General features: G+C 45.6%; 1 protein-coding gene across 1 annotated transcript in view; it reads left to right on the top strand.

The window, feature by feature from the left end:
* Window positions 1-603: 603 nt before the first annotated feature.
* LOC144496986 (interferon-induced very large GTPase 1-like) overlaps window positions 604-22,896 on the top strand; it is a 50,069-nt gene continuing 27,776 nt past the window's right edge. The window contains 1 exon segment of the mRNA XM_078217649.1: window positions 604-863. The gene's annotated coding sequence lies outside the window, so the exon portion shown is untranslated.

The raw sequence follows: 22,896 nt of genomic DNA on the forward strand, positions 1-22,896 counted from the left end.
AACCCCGCTGGAGTGAAACACTCCGAGCGGAGAGGGGGTGGGGGGAGAGGATCGCGGGCCTGGAGATTTCAGTCTCAGGCCCACTAATAATATGTAAGAGATTTAAATGTGCATTTAAATAAATTCTGCAGCTCTGCACCAGAAATCGACACAGAGCGACTGGCACCGGAAATCCGGCTGCCAGGAACATGCGGAGGCCATGGCGCCCAGCAGAGGGCCCGCAAAACAGCCTCCACTTGAGTCTTCGGCCCGCTGCGCTGCTTTTGTAGCACAGCGGGCTGGGAGAATCGCCTCCTCTGATTTGATCCCAATTTTTAAATCATGAATATAAATTGTGATCAACAGGGTTTCCAGCTCTGGGTCTCCACTTTCCTCTTGCAACCAGCTCACTGTGTATTCTGCTGCTGACCATCATCTCAACCTGCTTTGACCTCACTCAGTTTACCACAGGATATGGTATCATATTACTGAAATCAGTACTTGTCGCATTTCCCGGAATCTGTTCACTGTGCAGAGAAACTGCAACTAACAAAGTGAAATTAAAATATTTGACACTCCCCTGCTGAATCTCTCAGATACCAGCAGCATTTCCTGTACAAGTTCAGAATAACACTATGTTGAAACAGCAGGATCAGCGTCCACAGTAAATAATCCTTTCCTGTATCTGATAGCAGCATTACTCCACACCCAAACCCGCCGACGCTGTAACAATCGAAGCTTGACTTCAACTCTCACCAGCCCAACAGTTTTCCTGTTTTATAACAGTGCTGTCAATACAGGAGGTGAGATCTCAGTGAGAGCACTGGTACATCCGGTCATTACAGCAATTCCCCACAGCTGGATCGCACACACTTCATATACAGGTCAGTAAAATAATTTCATGTATCAGGGAATTTCTGAGTGTGAGTTTACCTGATTACTCCGTGTTTCTTATATTTTCTTCTTTCACGGGGTGTGGGCATTGCTGGCTGGACCAGCATTTATTGCCCATCCCTAATTGCCTTTGCGAAGGTCGTGGTGAGCTGCCTTCTTGAACTGCTGCAATCCCTGTGGTGTATGTACATCCATAGTGCTGTTAGGGAGGTGTTCCAGGATTTTGACACAGAGGCAGTGAAGGAACTGTAAGAGTTTCACTTTTCACTCTTGACTTTCATTTCTTGACTTTAGGATTTTATAAAGGACAAACTTACACAAACTTGTAGAAACTCTTACTACATGTTTTATATTTCTAGCTGGCCTTCTCTCATACTCTAATTTCTTTCTCTATATTAGTTTAATAGTCATTCTTTGCTGGCTCTTTCAATCTGTCCTATTTTCTGACCTACCACCAATCATGAGTTAAAAAAATGCCAAAGAAGAAGAAAATAGAATACAAGAGTCGAATAACAAGAAGTATCAAAGTGAATGGTAAAGGCATCTTTAAATATGGAGGAAGAAGAAAGTTGTGAAAGTAAATCCGAGTCCCTTCGAGGCTGAAACAGGTAAAATATCTTCGAAATAAAGAAATGGTGGAGAAATCAAGTAGACGCCACAAGACGTATCACAGAAATAGTGGGGGATCAAAGAGCAGATGAGAATGAGGTTCCCAAAGCAATTAACATCAGCAAAGGAAAAATATGAAAGAAGTTAATTGGGCGAAAGGCGAACAAATCCCTTGAACCTGATAGCGACATCCAAACGTTCCCTCAACCCTGGAATAATCACAATGTATTGGAAGTTAGCAAATGTAATACTGTTATTCATGGACTGATTAATAAGAGAATAAGGAACAAGTCTGTTAGCCTGACATCAGCTGTCAAGATAATATTAGGACCTATTAGGAGGGGTTTTAACAAGGCATTGAGAGAATCAGAATATGAATAAGCAGAATCTATGAGGTTTTCTGAAGTGAAGTCATGTTTGATAGATTTTTTGGAATGTATCACTGCCAGTGTAGATAAAGGGGAACCAGCAGGCGGAGTGCATTTGTAATTCTAAAAGGCATTGAATACGGTGGCATAAAAACTTTTAATGGTCAAGATAAGAGCTCATGAAATGGGAGTATATCATTAGCATGGATAAAAGATTGGTCGATGAACAAGAAACAGAGTGTGGATAAGTGAGTGCCAAAATGGGCTGGTTGGACTGTTTCTCTGGGATCTCACAAAAGCTGTGAGGCACTCTATCCTTCAGCCTTTACATTTTCATTACCCTTTCATCCCCCCCTAATTCCCCATGTTGCTACCATGCCCCCAACCAGATCCAATATCACCCCATACCTCTCTGCCATCCCCATAAACCATTCACCTGGTCGGCATTCATATGGGCAAACATCAGGAAACATGTACAGGTGAGAAAAGAAACTTCTAAAGGTCTGATACAGCACTCATTACACTTGATACGTAAAGAAATTTCCCATTCATAAAACCCATTAAAAGGGTTCTTCACAGAGCAGTTCTGCAATGGAGTGGCATCTCTGAACAGAGTGAATTAATTCGGAATTTGGCGATGTGGGAATTCTGAGAAAAGGGGGAATGATCTTGTATATAAAATCAATATCTGTACAAATGGAACACATTCTGGGGAAGGTGGGACCTGTACAAACAGGACGGGGTGCACCTGAACCAGAGGGGCACCAATATCCTGGGAGGGAAATTTGATACAGCTCTTCAGGGGGGTTTAAACTAATTTGTCAGGGGAGTGGGAAAAGGAGTTGTAGTCCAGAAGTCAGTGTTGAGGGTGGTGAGGTATTGGGGAAGATATCAAGGTCAAGGGTGGGTACCGGTCGACAGGAAGGTTGTTGAAGTGTGTCTACTTCAATGCAAGGAGCATCCGGAACAAGGTAGATGAACTTGGGGCATGGATTGGTACTTGGGACTACGATGTTGTGGCCATTACGGAGATGTGGGTAGAACAAGGACAAGAATGGTTGTTGGACATTCCGGAGTATAGATGTTTCAGTAAGTGTAGGGAAGCTGGTAAAAGAGGTGGATGAGTAGCATTGTTAATCAAGGATAGTCTAACGGCTGCGGAAAGGCACTTCGAGGGGGATCTGCACACTGAGGTAATATGGGCTGAAATTAGAAATAGGAAAGGAGCGGTCACGTTGTTAGGAGTTTACTATAGGCCCCCAAATAGTAATAGAGATGTGGAGGAGGAAATTGCTAAGCAGATTATGGATATGTGTGGGGGTCACAGGGTAGTTGTCATGGGGGACTTTAACTTTCCAAATATTGATTGGAACCTTTGTAGGTCAAATAGTTTGGATGGGGCAGTTTTTCTGCAGTGTGTACAGGAGGGTTTCCTGACACAATATGTGGATAGGCCGACAAGAGGTGAGGCCACATTGGATTTGGTACTGGGAAATGAACCGGGCCAAGTGTTAGATTTGGTTGTGGGAGAGCACTTTGGAGATAGTGACCACAATTCGCTGTCTTTTGTTATTGCAATGGAGAGGGATAGGGCCGTACGGCAGGGCAAGATTTACAATTGGAGGAGAGGTAACTATGATGCGATTAGGCACGAATTAGGGGGCATAAGATGGGAACAGAAACTGTCAGGGAAAGGCACTAATGAAAAGTGGAACTTTTTCAAGGAACAAATACTGTGTGTCCTTGATAGGTATGTCCCTGTCAGGCAGGGAGGAAATGGCAGAGTGAGGGAACCATGGTTCACGAAAGAGGTGGAATGTCTTGTGAAAAGGAAGAGGGAAGCTTATGTAGGGATGAGGAAACAAGGTTCAGATGGCTCGATTGAGGGTTACAAGTTAGCAAGGAATGAGCTGAAAAAGGGGCTTAGGAGAGCTAGAAGGGGCATGAGAAGTCCTTGGCGGGTCGGATCAAGGAAAACCCCAAAGCTTTTTACTCTTATGTGAGGAATAAAAGAATGACCAGGGTGAGGTTAGGGCCAGTCAAGGACAGTAGTGGGAACTTGTGTATGGAGTCAGTAGAGATAGGTGAGGTGATGAATGAACACTTTTCTTCAGTGTTCACCAAGGAGAGGGGCCATGTTTTTGAGAAAGAGAAGGTATTACAGGCTAATAGGCTGGAGAAAATAGATGTTCGAAGGGAGGATGTACTGGCAGTTTTGAATAAACTGAAGGTCGATAAGGCCTGATGAAATATATCCTAGGATTCTTTGGGAGGCAAGGGATGAGATTGCAGAGCCTTTGGCTTTGATCTTTGGGTCCTCACTGTCCACGGGGATGGTGCCAGAGGACTGGAGAGTGGCGAATGTTGTTCCTCTGTTTAAGAAAGGGAATAGAAATGACCCTGGTAATTATAGACCGGTTAGTCTCACTTCGGTGGTTGATAAATTGATGGAAAAGGTCCTTAGGGATGGGATTTACGACCATTTAGAAAGATGCGGATTAATCCGGGATAGTCAGCATGGATTCGTGAAGGGCAAGTCGTGCCTCACAAATTTGATTGAATTTTTTGAGGAGGTAACTAAGTGTCTTGATTCAAAGGGCAGTTGATGTCATATACATGGATTTTAGTAAGGCGTTTGATAAGGTCCCCCATGGTCGGCTTATGATGAAAGTGAGGAGGTGTGGGATAGAGGGAAAGTTGGCCGATTGGATAAGTAACTGGCTATCTGATCGAAGACAGAGGGTGGTGGTGGATGGAAAATTTTCGGACTGGAGGCAGGTTGCTAGCGGAGTGCCACAGGGATCAGTGCTCGGTCCTCTGCTCTTTGTGATTTTTATTAATGACTTAGAGGAGGGGGCTGAAGGGTGGATCAGTAAATTTGCTGATGACACCAAGATTGGTGGAGTAGTGGATGAGGTGGAGGGCTGTTGTAGGCTGCAAAGAGACATAGATAGGATGCAAAGCTGGGCTGAAAAATGGCAAATGGAGTTTAACCCTGATAAATGTGAGGTGATTCATTTTGGTAGGACTAATTTAAATGTGGATTACAGGGTCAAAGATAGGGTTCTGAAGACTGTGGAGGAACAGAGAGATCTTGGGGTCCATATCCACAGATCTCTTAAGATTGCCACTCAAGTGGATGGAGCTGTGAAGAAGTCCTATAGTGTGTTAGCTTTTATTAACAGGGGGTTGGAGTTTAAGAGCCGTGGGGTTATGCTGCAACTGTACAGGACCTTGGTGAGACCACATTTGGAATATTGTGTGCAGTTCTGGTCACCTCACTATAAGAAGGATGTGGAAGTGCTGGAAAGAGTGCAGAGGAGATTTACCAGGATGCTGCCTGGTTTGGAGGGTAGGTCTTATGAGGAAAGGTTGAGGGAGCATGGGCTGTTCTCTCTGGAGCAGAGGAGGCTGAGGGGAAACTTAATAGAGGTTTATAAAATGATGAAGGGGATAGAGTGAACGTTCAAAGACTATTTCCTCGGGTGGATGGAGCTATTACAAGGGGGCATAACTGTAGGGTTCATGGTGGGAGATACAGGAAGAATATCAGAGGTCGGTTCTTTACGCAGAGAGTGGTTGGGGTGTGGAATGGACTGCCTGCAGTGATAGTGGAGTCAGACACTTTAGGAACATTTAAGCGGTTATTGGATAGGCACATGGAGCACACCAGGATGATAGGGAGTGGGATAGCTTGATCTTGGTTTCAGATAAAGCTCGGCACAACATCGTGGGCCGAAGGGCCTGTTCTGTGCTGTACTGTTCTATGTTCTAAATGACTGAGGAATATCGATAATCAGAGTTCAGTTACTGATACAGGAGCTGACCTGTGAGGGAATAGCAAGGCAGAGCAGAGGACTCCCTACTGACTTGGTAGAAACATAGAACATAGAACATAGAACATAGAAAGCCACAGCACAAACAGGCCCTTCGGCCCACAAGTTGCGCCGATCACATCCCCACCTCTAGGCCTATCTATATCCCTCAATCCCATTAAATCCCATGTACTCATCCAGAAGTCTCTTAAAAGACCCCAACGAGTTTGCCTCCACCACCACCGACGTCAGCCGATTCCACTCACCCACCACCCTCTGAGTGAAAAACTTACCCCTGACATCTCCTCTGTACCTACCCCCCAGCACCTTAAACCTGTGTCCTCTCGTAGCAACCATTTCAGCCCTTGGAAATAGCCTCTGAGAGTCTACCCTATCCAGACCTCTCAACATAGAAAATAGGTGCAGGAGTAGGCCATTCGGCCCTTTGAGCCTGCACCACCATTCAATATGATCATGGCTGATATGCACTTTCAGTATCCACTCCCACTTCCTCTCCATAGCCCTTGATCCCTTGAGCCACAAGGGCCACGTCCAACTCCCTCTTGAACATATCCAACAAACTGCCCCTCACAGCTCTCTGTGGTAGAGAAATCCACAGGTTCACAACTCTCTGAGTAAAGAATTTATTTTTCATCTCAGTTCTCAATGACTTACCCCTTATTCTTCGACTGTGTATGTAGTGGGTAAGTTGTTTTTTCCACTTTGGAGCTGCATTAAAGGAGGAGGTCCAGCATTTTCTATTCAAAAAAACCTTAAATAAAATTCTACTGGACATAAATTTAATGGAAGAATTTTTAAACTGTGGGACGGCACTGTGGCACCATGGTTGGCACTGCTGCCTCACAGCACCAGGAACCCAGGTTCAATTCTCGCCTTGGGTGACTGTGTTGTGACGCTACTGTGCCTTTCAGAACTGTACATTTAATGATGTTCTCTGCAGTTATAAACAGGCACTGAACTGTCTGACTAGATGTTGTTTCATCATAGAAATCATAGAAACCCTACAGTACAGAAAGAGGCCATTCGGCCCATCGAGTCTGCACAGACCACAATCCCACCCAGGCCCTACTCCCATATCCCTACATATTTTACCCACTAATCCCTCTAACCTACGCATCTCAGGACACTCAGGGCAATTTTTAGCATGGCCAATCAACCTAACCCGCACATCTTTGGACTGTGGGAGGAAACCGGAGCACCCGAAGGAAACCCACGCAGACACGAGGAGAATGTGCAAACTCCACACAGACAGTGACCCAAGCTGGGAATCGAACCCAGGTCCCTGGAGCTGTGAAGCAGCAGTGCTAACCACTGTGTTACCGTGCCACCCAACCACTGTGCTACCGTGCCGCCCAACCAGTTTATTGCTGCTTAAATGATTTAATGGGTTTTTGTTTATTTTTAATGCACTCTCTTGGATGTTGTGACCTTTTTGGAATATTGGGGGAAGAATGACGAGGATAAGATTAGGGCCAGTCAAGGACAGTAGTGGGAAGTTGTGCGTGGAGTCCGAAGAGATGGGAGAGGCACTAAATGAATATTTTTCGTCAGTATTCACACAGGAAAAATACAATGTTGTCGAAGAGAATACTGAGATACAGGATATTAGACGACACGGGATTGAGGTTCATAAGGAGGAGGTGTTAGCAATTCTGGAAAGTGTGAAAATAGATAAATCCCCTGGGCCGGATGGGATTTATCCTAGGATTCTCTGGGAAGCTAGGAAGGAGATTGCAGAGCCTTTGGCTTTGATCTTTATGTCGTCATTGTCTACAGGAATAGTAAGAAGTTTAACAACACCAGGTTAAAGTCCAACAGGTTTATTTGGTAGCAAAAGCCACAAGCTTTCGGAGTGCTGCTCCTTCTTCAGGTGAGTGGGAATTCTGTTCACAAACAGGGCATATAAAGACACAAACTCCATTTACAGAATAATGGTTTGAATGCGAATACTTACAGCTAATCAAGTCTTAAAGGTACAAGCAATGTGAGTGGAGAGAGCATTAAGACAGGTTAAGACATTAAGACATACAGGAATAATGCCAGAAGACTGGAGGATAGCAAATGTTGTCCCCTTGTTCAAGAAGGGGAGTAGAGATAACCCTGGTAATTATAGACCAGTGAGCCTTACTTCTGTTGTGGGCAAAGTTTTGGAAAGGATTATAAGAGATAGGATTTATAATCATCTAGAAAGGAACAATTTGATTAGGGCTAGTCAATACAGTTTTGTGAAAGGTAGGTCATGCCTCACAAACCTTATTGAGTTCTTTGAGAAAGTGACCAAAGAGGTGGATGAGGGTAAAGCAGTTGATGTGGTGTACATGGATTTCAGTAAAGCGTTTGATAAGGTTCCCCATGGTAGGCTATTGCAGAAAATACGGAGGCATGGGATTGAGGGTGATTTTGCGGTTTGGATCAGAAATTGGCTAGCTGTAAGAATGATGTGGAGATGCCGGCGTTGGACTGGGGTGAACACAGTAAGAGTTTTAACAACACCAGGTTAAAGTCCAATTTAACCTGGTGTTGCTAAAACTCTAGCTGCAAGAAGACAGAGGGTGGTGGTTGATGGGAAATGTTCATCCTGGAGTTCAGTTACTAGTGGTGTACCGCAAGGATCTGTTTTGGGGCCACTGCTGTTTGTCATTTTTATAAATGACCTGGATGAGGATGTAGAAGGCTGGGTTAGTAAATTTGCGGATGACACTAAAGTCGGTGGAGTTGTGGACAGTGCGGAAGGATGTTGCAGGTTACAGAGGGACATAGATAAGCTGCAGAGCTGGGCTGAGAGGTGGCAAATGGAGTTTAATGCGGAAAAGTGTGAGGTGATTCACTTTGGAAGGAGTAACAAGAATACAGAGTACTGGGCTAATGGTAAGATACTTGGTAGTGTGGATGAGCAGTGAGATCTCGGTGTCCATGTGCATAGATCCCTGAAAGTTGGCACCCAGGTTGATAGGGTTGTTAAGAAGGCGTACAGTGTGTTAGCTTTTATTGGTCAAGGGATTGAGTTTCAGAGCCATGATGTCATGTTGCAGCTGTACAAAACTCTGGTGCGGCCGCACTTGGAGTATTGCGTACAGTTCTGGTTGCCGCATTATAGGAAGGATGTGGAAGCATTGGAAAGGGTGCAGAGGAGATTTACCAGGATGTTGCCTGGTATGGTGGGAAGGTCTTACGAGGAAAGGCTGAGTGACTTGAGGCTGTTTTCGTTAGAGAGAAGAAGGCTAAGAGGTGACTTAATAGAGGAATACAAGATGATCAGAGGATTAGATAGGGTGGACAGTGAGAGCCTTTTTCCTCGGATGGTGATGGCTAGCGCGAGGGAACATAGCTTTAAATTGAGCGGTGATAGATATAGGACAGATGTCAGAGGTAGGTTCTTTACTCAGAGAGTAGTAAGGGCGTGGAATGCCCTGCCTGCAACAGTAGTGGACTCGTCAACATTAAGGGCATTTAAAGGGTCATTGGATAAACATATGGATGATCTTGGAATAGTGTAGGTTAGATGGGCTTTAGATTGGTTTCATAGGTCGGCGCAACATTGAGGGCCGAAGGGCCTGTACTGCGCTGTAATGTTCTATGTTCTATGTTCTAATGATTGAAAGGTCAGGTGGGACAGTTTTTTCCTCACAAGAGTTCTTTTACTTTCAGTTTTGGCTGCTGGCTAGTTAGAAGATGTCTGGACTAGAGGCTGGAGGCAGTGTGTCTGTCTCTTTCCCTGGTATTAGAAATTCTGCAGGCTAGTCGGAAGCGGTCTTTCTTGCCTTTCTGGAGTGAAAATTTTGTTGTTGGTGGTTTGCTAGCTAGAGGCAAGCAGAGGCTCTATCTCTACCTCAAGTGTGCTGGGAGCTACAGGGCTGAGAGGTCAGCGTTTCAATTCTCCATCCAAAGGACTAATTCATAGAAGGTGTTGCAGAGCTGCAAAATCACGTGAGCAAATGTATTTTCTGTGCAAAACCGAAACTAGGGGTATATGTTGGTAAGAATGTTATGTTGGAACAGTATATTGAGCTGTTACGGTTTATACAATATCACGGTGGGTTTTTTTCTTGATTGTTATTGGTAAAGGTTCTTGCTAAGTTTCTTTCTATGTGTTAACTAGCTTACTTAAACTGTCAACATAGTTCCCCTGCTGTGACAAGTGCTTTTGTAATTTTGAAACTCCACCGAGCATTCATAATGACCTCAACTGCAATAACAGCTCTTGGAAAAAGTCAGCAAAACATTCTGTAAAAACCTGCAGGAATAGATGGCAATATTTTTTTCTAACTTAAACCATTTGGGGATTTGATTTGATTTGATGTATTATTGTCACATGTATGCAGTGAAAAGTATTGTTTCTTGCGTGCTATACAGACAAAGCATACCGTTCATAGAAGGAAACGAGAGAGTGCAGAATGTAGAGTTACAGTCATAGGCAGGATGGAGAGAAAGATCAACTTTATGCAAGGTATGTCCATTCAAAAGTCTGATGGCAGCAGGGAAGAAACTGTTCTTGAGTCGGTTGGTACATGACCTCAGAATTTTGTATCTTTTTCCCAATGGAAGAAGGAAGAAGAGAGAATGTTTGCGGTGCATGGGTCCTTAATTATGCTGGCTGCTTTGCTGAGGCAGCGGGAAGTGTAGACAGAGTCAATGGATGGGAGGCTAGTTTGCATGATGGATTGGGCTACATTCATGACCTTTTGTAGTTCCTTGCGGTCTGGGGCAGAGCAGGAGCCATACCAAGCTGTGATACAACCAGAAAGAATGCTTTCTGTGGTGCATTTGTAAAAGTTGTTGAGTGTCGTGGCTGACATCCAAATTTCCTTAGTCTCCTGAGAAAGTAGAGGTGTCAGTGGCAAGTGAAATATAATCTAAGTAGCATTTATAACAGGAATGATCCCCACCCCCAGAGAATGATCGGGCTTCCCTCACCACCTCCCCCAGAGAAAGTTCGGGTCTCCCCCCACCCCCCCCCCCACTACCCCGCCCCCCCCCCCCACCCCGCAACCAGACAATGATCTGCCCTCCTCCTTCCCCCGCACCCCCCCCCCACCCCCCCACCAGACAACGATCAGGCCTCCCTTCTCCCCCCCCGCCTCACCAGAGAATGATCTGACCCGCCTTCCCCCACCCCTTCCCCATGGCCAGACAACTATCTGGCCTCTGATCGGGCCTCCCTCTTCGGCCATCCCCACCAGAGAATGATCTGACCTGCCTCCCTCCCCCCGACCACCCCACCACCGACCTGAGTCAGAGAGCCATTGGAAGCGCTGAACTCACCTCTTCCGAAGCTGGAGCGCCCGAAACAGACCTTTTGCCGAGCATGTCTGTTTGCGCTGAATCTGGATGCGTGAACACGATGGTAAAGGGGCAAATGCTGATAAAGTTGGGGGGGGGTGTTCATTAATTCAATTTAAATCCATGCAAATGCATTTAAATCGCTATTGTGCCCGTTTTGCGTGTGAATCGGATCGCGGCCATTCCCGGGCCTCGGTAAAGTGGGCATCTGCGCGGACGCGGGCGCTGATCGCGTTAATGGCCTCAAGCCTGACTTTACCACGTTTTTGCGCCCGTTTAACGGTAAAATCTGGCCCTGAGAAGCACAAAAAGCAGACGAAGAATGTGCAAATATTAAATCAATGGATAGCCAGAATATGTTCCAAATAATCTCAATCTAAAACATACTTAGAGCAACAAAGACATCTCAGTGTCATGGATGACTTGCTAATTTATGATGAACGGTTAATCATACGGAAGATCCTCAAAGTCGATCCTTCAGAGATATCTATGTATTGCAAAGTGTCTTGTTGGAGTGAACATCTCATTCGGTGGCCACTGATCTCAATATCATTAGAGAAAATGAGTTTGAGTTGGATCACTTCTACAATCAGTTGCCAAGGGCGAACAGAATCGCTGATGCTGGAGTCCTCTCAGAAAGGACTTCTTCAAGCTTAAGAAGAAGACATCCCTCTTGTTGTTAACAGTTACTCCAGACAGTTTGAGGTTAAACATGTTCATGGAACAACCTCAGAAGCAGTCAGTCATTCAGTAAAATTTTTTGGCATGCACATCATTTCAGATATTGTCATTTCAGACAGTGGTCTATGTTTGCAAATGAATGGCTCAATAAATTTTCCAGCCCTGGTTTTCCCACTGGTTCCTACCGAAAGTGACTCCCGAATCTCGTTCCCCGGCGAGCAACACAATTAATATTTGACTTTGGGGAGACCCGAAAATCCCATTGGTGGCCAATGGCATTCCACCTCCACCACCAGAAAACTCATCATTGGGGTGGGGGGGTGGGGGGCGTTGGTGCAGAAAATCCCAGCCTGTATAATTGTAAACATAGTTAGTTCACCCAGGTACCCACAAGCTGAATGGTGAAGCTGAGAGAGGAGTAAGAACTGTCACAGCTTTGCAGAAGTAGAATGAGGATATCAATTTAACTATGTGGAACGACCATTTTACACCACTACAGAATGGACTGGCTCCATTAAAATTCCTGATGGAAAGAAGACTACAAACTCAATTTCCTGTTCTTCCACATGCTATGTTAAAACATAACTAATACACGGTAGCCCAGTGGTTAGCACTGGTACTTCACAGCTCCAGGGACCTGGGTTCGATTCCTGGCTTGGGTCACTGTCTGTGTGGAGTTTGCACATTCTCCTCGTGTCTGCGTGGGTTTCCTCCCACAGTCCAAAGATATGCGGGTTAGGTTGATTGGCTATGCTAAAATTGCCCTCAGTGTCCTGAGATGTGTAGGTTAGAGGGATTAGTGGATAAATATGTAGGGATATGGGGGTAGGGCCTGGGTGGGATTGTGGTCGGTGCAGACTCGATGGGCCGAATGGCCTCTTTCTGTACTGTAGGGATTCTATGATTCTATGATATACAGAGAGTAAAGGAGAAGGAGGATAAGTATCATGAAAACCAGCCCAGCAACGACAATCAACACCATCGAGTGCAGAATTTACCAGAACTGCAAGGCCCCATAGGCCCTACCCCAATAGACACCACCCCCTCTGGTCCCATCCCTTGGCACTGCCCGATGACTGGTGGGCAGTGCCACTTTGTCCCTTGGGCAATGCCAGGGTGCCAGCTTGGCACTGTCAGGCTGGCAATGCCCAGGGGCACCCCCTCTTACCCCCCAACCTCCTGAGTGGCCTCCATGACCTCCCTTCACTCCAGCGGGGTCTGGTCGCCAGCTCCCCGTTAGCGGGGAGCTGTTGTAAACCCTGCTGGAGTGAAACCTCCTGGCGGGGAAAGAGGCTAGCGGGCCCGGAGACTTCAGTCCCGAGCTGACGATGACGGAAATCCGGGCCCCAGAGACTCACAGAGGCTGTGGCACCCAGCAGGAAGCCTGCTGAAGGGCCTCCGCTGGTGTCTCCCAGCCAATTGCACTGCTAGAGCAGCGTAACAGATTGGGAAAATCACCCCCGAAATCTTTTGACACTAAAGATGTCTGCCACTCCCTCTTTCTCAATTTGTGAGTACCCCCACTCAGTATCTGAGAGGGTCGTGGATGCATAAGCGGCGGGTCTTTCTGATTCCTCTTTCCAACAATGTGAAAGATCAGCACTGACCTGTACAGGGATGTATCACACGTCAGGATGTGTCCTTCTTGGAGTCAAAATGGGCTAATAGATTTGATGGCAATAATTGCTGTTTTACCATGTTGAAGGCCTCAACCTGGGGTTCCTTCCGGGACCATCTTTGGTGATTCCACAGCAGGGTGTGCAAGAGGATCAGTTACGGAGCCAAGTCCGGAATGAATTTCCCACAGTAGTTCACTAATCCTAAAATGGATTTTAACTCTGGTATTTTTCAGTATTGGTGACCCTTAATGACCCTCACTTGCGTGTAAACCTTTCACATCCCATCTTCATTGACAATGTAATAATCTCATCAAGGTCGGTCCTCCGCTATAACATTGCTTTATTAAAACAAAGACAAGATTGTGTCTGCAGCTTATAATAAATCAAGGCCTGTGTTCTGGACCTGCACAACAGCCAGCCCAAGTTGTGAATGCGGGTTTTAAACTCGCACTGCTGATCTCTCATTGGGTGAGCTTACAGTCACTCAATGAGGAAACTGGTATTCTATAAAGCCCACGGGGCGATTTATTAATTACACCCTGTGATCTTCATTTCCTCTATAACACAGAGTCTGATCATGGGACCCAATTCACCCTCCAGAGTTAAACTGCATGGATTCAACATTGTCACCTCATTACTACATTACTCAGGGGAGATAGATTCAGAAAAGTCAGATTCAGAAGATCAAGAAATGTCCAGAGAAAAAGACTCAAAGCTTTCCAAATTGTGTTTGCTCCAGGATATTTCAACTGGCAGAGATTCCTTCTCATCATCCGAGGAACTGGCAGCAAACACATGCCTGCCCATCCTTGCAACCCTCCCTCCTCCCCACAGATGTTTCACACTCTAATGAGGGGGGCTTCAGTTGGCCAGCAGCTCTGGAGTCTGTGCAGTGCCAGAAACTGTAGTGGACACGACTGGGACTGCAAGCAATGCCGATAGCCTGAACTACTGGCGCCCAGCACCAGGTCAGTTCTGGGGGTCTCAGGGAAGCATGAATAGGTGAGGCCTTGGAGAGTGGGGGGAGGGGCAGGGGGATGAACAGAGGGGAAGGTGTGTCATTGAGATGCCAGGGGAGTGAGTCCCGAAGGGGTTAAACATTTGAGAGTGTACCTGATTGTAAAAGGAGGTTATTAATGCAGGCAGCACACCCCATTCTTCACTCCCACCGTCTGAACAGGGGCAATCCCCCCATCCCTGGATTCCTCCCACCAGGATGAAAATTGTGGCTGGATGGGAAATAACCCAAAGGTGGTCAATAATTGTTCTCTTAAGGACTTCAATTGGAGCGAGGGTGTTCAGGCCAGCCTCGGCCTCGTTTGTCCAAAGTGTAAAAGCAATAAATGAATAAACTCATAAATGAGAGAACATTGCCTGGTAATGAATGCTGAGCTTTATTCCTATTGGATAAACCACATCCAATCAGAGAGTTCAGTATCACACTATATCGCTGGGATTCTCGTCCCATTTTGGGAAGTTCTCAGGGAGCTGTTCTTTCAAAAGGTGAGTCGATAAAACACTTATTGTAAAATGATTCAGATTATTAATTTTTAAATATTTATCTTTGATCTTTTGTTTTTGCATGTTACTTATTCTGCCAGTGAAAACTGTTTAAAAACAGAAAGGTTGATGGAAACAGGAATTGTAAACCAATTGTAATTAAAGCAAATAAATCATCAAAACCCGGTGGTGTTTAAATATAAAAGAGTTAATCAGTGGAACAGCACATCAACAACATTTACTTTGTGGACAGGAACACGAAGGGGAGGATGTTCAGTTCCAGTTGTACAGAGTTCTGGTCAGACCAGATTTGGAGAACTGCATTTAGTTGTGAGCACCATAACACAGCAAGGGTAAAGTGGGGGAACAGCACAGACTGATGAGAATTATACCAGGTTCATAGTACTGAGGTCATATAGACAGGGCTTGTATTCCTTGAGTATAGAAGATTATGTGGTGATCTAATTGGAGTCATTTAGGTGAATAAAGGAATTGATGAAGTAGATAGAAAGAAACTATTTCCTCTGGTGAGCAGGTCCAGAATAAAAAGATTAGAATGGGGACATTGAAGGGTAATGTCAGGAAGCACTTTCTTCCAAAAACTGTGATGGAAATCTGGAACACTTTCCCCCAAACAACAGTTGTAGAGTAATAGAGGATTAGAACATAGAACATCGAACAGTACAGCACAACAGGCCCTTCAGCCCCCGATGTTGTGCCGAGCTTTGTCTGAAACCAAGATCAAGCTATCCCACTCCCTATCATCCTGGTGTGCTCCATGTGCCTATCCAATAACCGCTTAAATGTTCCTAAAGTGTCTGACTCCACTATCACTCCACTATCCATTCCACACCCCAACCACTCTCTGCGTAAAGAATCGACCTCTGATATCCTTCCTATATCTCCCACCACGAACCCTATAGTTATGCCCCCTTGTAATAGCTCCATCCACCCGAGGAAATAGTCTTTGAACGTTCACTCTATCTATCCCCTTCATCATTTTATAAACCTCTATTAAGTCTCCTCTCATCCTCCTCCGCTCCAGAGAGAACAGCCCAAGCTCCCTCAACCTTTCCTCATAACACCTACCCTCCAAACCAGGCAGCATCCTGGTAAATCTCCTCTGCACTCTTTCCAGCCCTTCCACATCCTTCTTATAGTGAGGTGACCAGAACTGCACACAATATTCCAAATGTGGTCTCACCAAGGTCCTGTACAGTTGCAGCATAACCCCACGGCTCTTAAACTCCAACCCCCTGTTAATAAAAGCTAACTATAGGCCTTCTTCACAGCTCTATCCACTTGAGTGGCAACCTTTAGAGATCTGTGGATATGGACCCCAAGATCTCTCTGTTCCTCCACAGTCTTCAGAACCCTACCTTTGACCCTGTAATCCACATTTAAATTAGTCCTACCAAAATGAATCACCTCACATTTATCAGGGTTAAACTCCATTTGCCATTTTTCAGCCCAGCTTTGCATCCTATCTATGTCTCTTTGCAGCCTACAACAGCCCTCCACCTCATCGACTACTCCACCAATCTTGGTGTCATCAGCAAAGTTACTGATCCACCCTTCAGCCCCCTCCTCTAAGTCATTAATAAAAATCACAAAGAGATTATAATATGGAAACAGGCCCCTTTGGCTCAACTTGTCCATGCCTCCCAGTTTTTACCATTAAGCTAGTCCCAATTGCCCGCTTTTGGCCCATATCCCTCTATACCCATCGTACCCATGTAACTGTCGAAGTTGAAGCTGGAAATCAATGGAAATGTTTTAAACCGAGATTGAGAGATTTTTGGAAAGGAAGGGGTTTAAATGATCCTGGAACTTTATATCAGCCAGGATTGATGGAACTGGCTGTAGGGGCTGAATGGTCTCCTCCTGTTCCTTTATTCTTCATTGATGAAGAACATTGGAACTGAATAGAGAATGTTTGTCACTTGCAGTGATATTTTATATGAGTGAGGTGTTGTAGACTTGTTTTTTACTCTGGGGCTTTGATACTTTGTTTATTGCCCTCAATTTATATTCCAGTTTCACTGTTTCAAAGCTGCACAGGTCAAAGGTTTGGAATTACAAGATATTTATAGCTCAGATACAGGCCATTCAGCCCATCTGGTCTATACTGGTTTGAAATGCTCAGCATGAGCTTCCTCCCTCTCTATTAACTCCACCTCACACTGTCTGATATATTCTTCCATTCCTTTCCTCGATCCTCATGTGTTTATCGAGCTGCTTCTTAAAATTATTCTTAATAATCACCTCAGTTACCCCCATGGTAGTGAGTTCCACATTCTCCCCACCTCTGGGTAAAGAGGCTTCTGCTGGATTTTTTAATGACTTTCTCAGCTGGTAACTGATGGGACAAAATATTTATTAGGGTGAGATTGAGGAGGTTGTAGCAGGAACTCTTAAATGGCCTTGGTTCAGGCTTCCTCACCCTCTTCATCATCATCATCACCATCACCCTGTCATTCTCACAGTTCACAAAGAATTAGGAAAGGGTTTTGCCCCATCCCTCTTCCTCCTGTTTATTGTCATCATCTTTCTCCCCCATATTCCCTGTTATTGTGGGAGATCTACAATCTCCCTGCCTCTGTGGAAATTGTACGTTTCTGCAGTAAGACTGAGTCAATGAGGGAAAGGTTGGTAGTTGAGGAGTGGATGATAGCTGTAACGGGAGAGCTGAGGGTAGAGGGTGTGGTGATATCTGTCTGTTAAAATACAGAAAGGTTTGTTTTTTATTTTTACTCCATAGTTACAAAGTGGATGCTCAGAGTGGACCCGAAGTCAGTAATTTATGCTTGAGGAGATGTGTCATCATCCTGTTATACCCTAAGACAGTGCCTCCTTAAGCAGAGAATATTGTGAAGATTACATTATACAGCTGAGACAGTGATGTATCACCGGTGCCCAGGATATCTGAGCTAGTAAAGGCAGAGAGACTGGTGGTCAGGTTACTGGGCCTGCTGTCGTGTGCCAGGCTCGGACACCCTGTTAATTGTAGTAAATTGGGACAAATACTGTGTTGAGAAATGTCCATCTCACTGTGGGGGAGTCACATTAAATGGATGTGGGCGTCACTGGCATGGCTCGCAATTGTTCCCCTCATTACCTTTCAACTAAATGGTTTTCTGGACCATTTCATAGAACATTTAAGAGTCAATCTCATTGCTGTGTATCTGGCATTACACGAAGCCAGGATGGATTTTTAATGAACTAGAACCAATCAATAATAGTTTTACTGAGACAAGCTTTCAGTTCCAGACTTTATAAAGAATCAGTTGAATTTAAATTCCACCAGCTCCAAGGTGGTATTGGAACCAATCCCCAGGCCATTAGACTGGGTCACTGCATTACTCATCTTGTGACATTGCCACTGCACCACTCCCTGTGGGAGACAAAGCTGGGACTTTATAACTTTATCAATCAAAAGTCCCAATTGTTTTTTTTAAAGATCTGTTTGACTTTATAAATCCTCAGGATGTTGATCTTGTTACACAACATTCATCTCAATAAATAAATTGTGGAAACTGCTTCTCATACCATTGACAATGATCGCTGATTGAATGAACACAGGCCATTCATAAATATACCATACTTCACCCTGACCCAATTGCTCAGGGTAAGAGGAAGTCTTTCATTTATAGAGTGAATTACATGACCACTGGTTACCTCAAAACGCTTAGCCTATAAAATTACTTTTTAAAGTGTAGTTAGTCACTGGTGTAATGTGGGAAAGATGACAACCAATTTCAGCACAGCAAGTTCCCATGAAGAGTTAAAAGTCCAGGGGGGATTCTCCAGCCCTGTCAGATGGCCCATGGGAGCCCCGATGTCCTGCTGAATAGGGCATTGGCCAAATATCGGAATTCCTGCCAGGTGTGAAGGCAATCAGAATTCACCCACCCCACAGGCCCCGATTATGATTCAAAACACCTGTTTTCAATCTCATCAGTGGCTTGAAGCCCGATTCAATGCCCCCTATCCTCTGCCATTCACCTGCTTCCCCAGCGGGAAAGGCACCGGATGGGCGACTTTGTTGCTGGCAACAACAGCATTGACCTGGTGTACTGGACCCTGAGAAGGTGGGGGAGGGGGGCAGTCAAACAGCTAGATCCAGTGGCCATTTGCCCTTCTGCTGCTGCCAGGCTGCAAAGGGAGGGACCCCAACTGTCCTGACCGGTTGGGTGGGCTCGGGCTGGGTGCACAGCACTGTCACCTGGGATGGGGGTCCTGCGGCTGAACTCCACTTTCCAGCCTTAGCAGTCCTGAAGATCACCTCTGGCATGGTGATTTCAGGCAGCCTTGTGATCAACACCTTCATTTCTGCCTGTCAGCTGTGAAAACTGTGAAGTGGCCAGGTCACTTTAACCTCCATTCTCCTCAGTCACCTGTCAGGATTTTAAATCATTGTAGCACTCCATTCTTTCTCACTTCCCGAAGCTGCAAGTGAGAGCAGACCCCTTTGAAGTATAAGGAGAGGAGATATCATTTTCACTTGCGGTCAGGAGGTGGTGGGGTCCTTTCTCCACAGCTGTTCACTCAACCCCAATCTAGTCACACCACTTTTATTGGAACTCTCTGAGCCTTCCTAGAAAGCTCAAATGCTTTGAAACCCTCTCTATTGAATTTAAAACCTTTGATCTCATTCAATTTCATAGTGCAGTGCTTTGATTGACAGCTTAAATGTTTTCTACTCCGCCTCCAGTCAGCTGTGTTTATTGACCTTTCTCTTCAATTTGAATGCAGCTGAAGTACCTCCTCCCAATTGTTCCGAGACTCAATGTTTATAAAGATTCTAAGCCTGATTGACATCTGTGGTTTCTTCAAAGAGAATAAGTGATTTCACTTCCTCTTTTGCAAACGAGGTTTTGCTGGATTTATGTTTGACCTTGCTGGAGTGCCCCTGGTGAGCATCATTAAGATGCAGTGACATAGGGATGAGACACCTGGACTTCTCTACAGATGTTCCATCTCCTGCAAGGAGTCCAGCCATAGCCCTCAGCACCCACCGGAAGGAAGAACATCAGCCGCACACCCTAGTGGCCTCCATTCAGGACACTCCAAGGGGTCTCCAGCCACTCGGAGTGCCAACTGCCTGTGACAGCCTCAATTCCAGTTGCTCAGGCTGCTGGGCACATCTGCCCCTGAGCAAGAGGCTCTTATCAGCTGTGGCCTTTCAGGCCTGGGGATACCAGGGTAAGTCCACCAAGATCATCACCGGATGTAGGTGTCAGCAGGCCACCTCCACATCTGCTGCAGATGTCGGGGCTGCATCCAGGACAGGGGTCTGGTTAGGAAAAAATAGAAATACTGAAATCACTTTTGGGACAGAGATGTGCAACCATTGCAAAAATATTGCAATTTAGGAAACAAATTTGATGTTTCTCTGAAAGGCTCAGTCTGCTGAGGATGTGGTGTTAATGATCTTTTGAATCCTTTTTTTATTCATTCTTGGGATGTGGATGTCGGTGGCGAGGCCAACATTTATTGCCCATCCATAATTACACTTAAGAAGGTGGTGGTGAGCTGCCTTCTTAAACTGCTGCAGTCCCTGAGGAGTAGGTCCACCCATAGTGCTGCAAGAGAGGGAATTCCAGGATTCTGACCCAGCGACAGTGAATGAATAAATTTCTAAGTCAGGATGGCAAGTGACTTGGAGATGAACCTCCAGGTAGTGGTGATCCCAAGTATCTACATAGAAACATAGAAAACTACAGCACAAAACAGGCCCTTCGGCCCCACAATCTGCTGCTCTTGTCCTTCTAGATGCCAGTGGTCATGGATATGAGATGTGCAACTAAGGCACCTTGGTGACTTCCTAAAGTGCATTTTGTACATGGTACAAGTTGCCACTGTGCGATGTGGTGGAAGGAGTGAATATTTGTGAATGGGGTGCAGATCAAGCGGGTAGCTTGTTCTCGGATGGTGTTAAGCTTCTTGAGTGTTGTTGGAGCTGCACTCATCCAGGCAAGCGGAGATTATTGCATCACACTCCTGACTTGTGCCTTCTAGGTAGTGGACAGTGTTTGGGGAGTCAGAAGGTGAGTTACTCACCACAGGATTCCTAGTGTCTGATCTGCTCTTGTAGCCACAGTATTTATATGGCTAGTCCAGTTCAGATTTTGGTCAATGATAACCTCCAGCATGTTGATCATGGGGGATTCTGTGATGGCAATGCCAGTTAATGTCAAGGGGCAGTGGTTAGACCCTCTCTTGTTGGAGATGGTCTTTGCCTGGCACTTATGTGACATGAATGCAACTCTCACTTTTCAGCCCAAGCCTGGATATGGCCCATATATTGCTGCATTTGGACATGGACTACTTCAGTATCTGAGGAGTCACAAATGGCGCTAAAAATTGTGTAGTTTTCAGTGAATGTTCCCACTTCTGACCTAATGATGGAAGGAAGGTCATTGATGAAGCAGCTGGAGATGGTTGAGTCTAGGACACTACCCTGAGAAACTCCTGCAGTGATGTCCCGGAAGCTGAGATGATTAATCTCCAAACACCATAACATAGAAACATAGAAAAAAAAAATACAGCACAAACAGGCCCTTCGGCCCACAAGTTGCGTCGGTCATGTCCCTACCTACCTAGGCTTATATGTAGGCTTACCTATAACCCTCAATCCTATTAAGTTCCATGTACTCATCCAGAAGTCTCTTAAAAGACCCTATCGAGTTTGCCTCCACCACCACTGACGGCAGCCGATTCCACCCACCACCCTCTGAGTGAAAAACTTACCCCTGACATCTCCTCTGTACCTACTCCCCAGCACCTTAAACCTGTGTCCTCTCGTAGCAGCCATTTCAGCCCTGGGAAAAAGCCTCCGAGAATCCACCCGATCTATACCTCTCAACATCTTGTACAACTCTATCAGGTCACCTCTCATCCTTTGTCTCTCCAAGGAAAAAAGACCGAGCTCCTTCTTCCTTTGTGTCAGGCATGACATTGAAGTCCCTCACCTAGAGAACATCCTGCACCCTTGTCACCCTCAGTGCTTCCTCCAAGTGGTGTTCAACATGGAGGAATACTGATTCATCAGTTGTGGGCAGAAGGGGGGTTGCGGGTCAGTATGTGGCAATCAGAAAGAGACTTCTCTGCCCCTATTAGGTGCCATGACATTTCATGGGGTCTGGAGCTGATGTTGAGGACTCCCAGTACAACTCCTTCAGTAAGGATAGGCAACAACACCCCCTCCATGATAATCCTCAACACCGGTGCCCCCACGAGGCTGTGTTCTCAGCCCCTACTATACTCCTTGTACACCGATGACTCTGGCCAAATTCCCCTCCAATTCAATTTTCAAGTTTGCCGGCGACGCCACCGTAGTAGGTCGGATCTCAAACAATGACGAGACAGAGTACAGGAATGAGATAGAGAATGTGGTGAACCAGTGCGGCAACAATAATCTCTCCCTCAATGTCAACAAAATGAAGGAGATTGTCATCGACTTCAGGAAGCGTAAAGGAGAACATGCCCCTGTCTACATCATTGGGGACAAAGTAGAAAGGGTCGAGAGCTTCAAGTTTTTAGGTGTCCAGATCACCAACAACCGGTCCTGGTCGCCCCATGCCAACATGTTAAGAAAGCCCACCAACACCTCTACTTTCTCAGAAGACAAAGGAAATTTGGCATGTCAGCTATGACTCTCAGCAACTTTGACAGATGCACCATAGAAAGCATTCTTTCTGGTTGTATCACAGCTTGGTGTGGGTCCTGCTCTGCCCAAGACTGCAGGAAACTACAAAAGGTCGTGCATGCAGCCTAATCCAACGCACAAACCAGCCTCCCATCCATTGACTCTGTCTACACCTCGGCAAAGCAGCCAGCATAATTAAGGATCCCATGCACCCCGGACATTCTCTCTTCCACCTTCTTCCTTCGGGAAAAAGATACAAAAGTCTGAAATCATGTACCAACCGACTCAAGAACAGCTTCTTCCCTGCTGCTGTCAGACTTTTGAATGGACTTACCTTGCATTAAGTTGATCTTTCTGTACACCCTTGCTATGACTGTAACATTATATTCTGCACTCTCTCGTTTCCTTCTCTATGAACGGTATGTTTTGTCTGTATTGCGCACAAGAAACAACACTTTTCACTGCATACCAATATATGT

Source organism: Mustelus asterias, chromosome 8 (assembly GCF_964213995.1).
Source record: "Mustelus asterias chromosome 8, sMusAst1.hap1.1, whole genome shotgun sequence".
NCBI lineage: Eukaryota > Metazoa > Chordata > Chondrichthyes > Carcharhiniformes > Triakidae > Mustelus > Mustelus asterias.